The 2944-nt window shown below is 47.0% G+C and overlaps 1 non-coding gene across 1 annotated transcript; it reads left to right on the top strand.

Annotated features, from left to right (window-relative positions):
• The first annotated feature begins 1452 nt into the window (after window positions 1–1452).
• On the top strand, window positions 1453–1527 carry Trnas-cga. The gene has a single exon. It is a non-coding gene; the product is annotated as a tRNA-Ser (tRNA).
• The last annotated feature ends 1417 nt before the right edge of the window (window positions 1528–2944 follow it).

The following is a 2944-nucleotide window of genomic DNA, read 5'->3' as shown; positions in this document are numbered from 1 at the left end:
CATGTAACGTGTTTCCTGACAATTCCTCTTGATCTTAACACGATACCCCAAACAGCCATATGAGCTGCAACGTGAGTTTTTGGACAAGTTCCAAAAGAAAAAATGGTTCAAATGGCTCTGAGCACTATGGGACTTAACATCTGAGGTCATCAGTCCCCTAGAACTTAGAACTACTTAAACCTAACTAACCTAAGGACATCACACACATCCATGCCTGAGGCAGGACTCGAACCTGCGACCGTAGCAGTCGCGCGGTTCCGGACTGCAGCGCCTAGAACTGCTCGGCCACCGCGGCCGGCTGACAAGTTCCATCTTAAGCAAACAAAGTTTTTCTTCTTATGTATCCTGAAATGTTTCGCTGAAGTTACAACATCTTCAGTGTTTTTTATCTGCGTTGCATCAAAAATATAAAACAAAGATCCCGAACAGTGGAGCGTGTTCTGGGCGGAATTTTTAAATCTTATTTTGACCGTAGACTTTGAGAAGTCTCTCTCTCTCTCTCTCTCTCTCTCTCTCTCTCCCTCTCCCTCTCACTCACACACACACACACACACACACACACACACACACACACACACACACACAGAGAGAGAGAGAGAGAGAGAGATGGAGTGGACGCGATCTAAGGAGAGGTAGACACTCAATTATTTTGTGGTACACCGTTTTGGCTGGTCGTGGTGGCTTAGCGGTTCTAGGCGCCCAGTCTGGAACCGCACTACTGCTACGGTCGCAGGTTCGTATCATGCCTCGGGCATGGATGTGTGTGATGTCCTTAGGTTAGTTAGGTTTAAGTAGTTCTAAGGCTTGGGGACTGATGACCTCAGAAGTTAAGTCCCATAGAGCTTAGAGCCATATGAACCATTTGAAAAACAGCTTACCGGACAACACTCGGTAGGATATATTTTATAAGATCGGGTAGACACCAGCTGTGTAAAACCAAAGTAAATAAAATCCAGAATGAGATTTCCACTCTGCAGCAAAGTGTGCGCTGATGTGAAACTTCCTGGCAGTGTGCCGGCCGAGACTCAAACTCAGATCTTTGCCTTTCGCGGGCAAATGCTCTACCACCTGCGCTACCTAAGCAAGACTCACGACCCGTCCTCACAGCTTCAATTCTGCCAGTACCACGTCTCCTACCTTCCAAACTTCACAGGAGCTCTTCCGCAGTTGGTAGAGCACTTGCCCGTGAAAGGCAAAGGTCCCGAGTCCGAGACTCGGTCCGGCACACAGTTTTAATCTGCCAGGATGTTCATATCAGCGCACACTCCGCTGCAGAGTGGAAATCTCATTCTGGGAAACATCCCCCAGGCTGTGGGTAAGCCATGTCTCCGCAATATCCTTTCTTCCAGGAGTGCTAGTTCTGCAAGGTTCCCAGAAGAGCTCCTCTAAAGTTAGGAGGGTAGGAGACGAGGTACTGGAAGAATTGAATCTGTGATGACGGATCGTGAGTCGTGCTTGGGTAGCTCAGTTGGTAGAGCACTTGCCCGCGAAAGGCAAAGGTCCCGAGTTCGAGTCTCGGTCCGGCATGCAGTTTTAATCTGCCAGGAAGTTAAATAAAATCCCATGTGATGTGCGAACTTCCGCCGTAGTATTAACAGGCCGATGTGGTGTAAGCAGCCCGTGGAGGCTAGCGATACTCTGGGAGACGGAAGGCCACGGTGCTAAAGAGGAAAACAAAGTGAACACACGAATAGCTGCAAGGAGGAAACCATAGCTAGGAAAATAACGGTAGGCTGAGAACCGCATTACAAAACTTCAAAAATTCCATAGTTTATTGTAGATATAAAATAGAAAATAAAATGTAATCTGCTTGATTTTTTATTTTTATAATTTTTATGATAATGTTCATCGAGTGCTGAGTGTTGCTACTGTTATTCACAACGTCTCAGAGCCGTAGTTGCCCTCCCCAGAAAGTTGTTTGCAGTGACAATATAGGTCGCACATACGATAGGAGACGTTTCAGAATGTGCTTTTGAGTTCCGAAGCGCCTTGTTTCGTTGATGGAGTCTGAACTAGGAAGTTATTGTAACTCGTTTCTCCCGCAATCGTCGCTGGTACTTGTTGACACGCTGGCAGGGTACCCGGTGCTTAGTGGGAAGTGAGGAAACTAATGTGTGTGAACTAATAAGCGACCGTGGAGCGGTTCGCTCCTGCTCTGTTATCGGGCAATGCGCGGTCAAATGAGCAGAAATAGCTCCTTATCTCACCTGGCACCGCTGACGCCCGGCCAAATACTCTCTGTGGGCGAGGCTCTGTCTGGAAACCACGAGAAACTTGGTTCGCCTGCTGCCACCAAAAACAACGGAAACAATTCGATACAGTCCAGTTTCTAATGATGTGAGTGGAGGAGAGATGTGGCGGAGTAGGAAGAAGAACACTACACGGACATCTTACAGCCGCCTATGGCGAACAGAACTCCGGGAGCTTTCAAGGAACCCCATGAGTCCGAGATCGTGATACGCAATTCGTGTTTACAGCATTCGACGTTCGTGTTTACAGCATCCGACGCCCCACTTATTGTCTCCTTTTCTTTGTTTTTGAGTCATCAGTCATATCGGTGGGGGATTTGTGTGATCTGAGGAAAAGCAGGATCTTAGAGGTTTTCTACAGCTCGGAAAGTAACCTATGGAGACGGTCGCGTTGTAATGGGTTACATGGGTGACTAGAAAGGGGAGGAGGCAATCTGTCGACAAGTAATGCGGTCGTGACCAGTAGAAATGCTGCATTTTTTGTATAAGTACTTGTTTTCTGTCGTGTGCTGTGATTGGTGTGTATAATACCATTGGTGGTATGTTGCTCATTTAATAGAAGTTGGGACCCATGGATCGAATAGTGGTATTAGTACATTCATGGATTTTATGAAAATTATGATTGTGAGGAACTCCGAAGATGTCGGAGACACAGAATGCAAAATGGTTAGCTTCGCTCCATATGTCACGTCCGT

This window comes from Schistocerca americana, chromosome 8, assembly GCF_021461395.2.
Source record: "Schistocerca americana isolate TAMUIC-IGC-003095 chromosome 8, iqSchAmer2.1, whole genome shotgun sequence".
Lineage (NCBI taxonomy): Eukaryota > Metazoa > Arthropoda > Insecta > Orthoptera > Acrididae > Schistocerca > Schistocerca americana.
The sequence above is the reverse complement of the archived record's forward strand: the minus strand, read 5'-3'. Positions and strand labels throughout refer to the sequence as shown.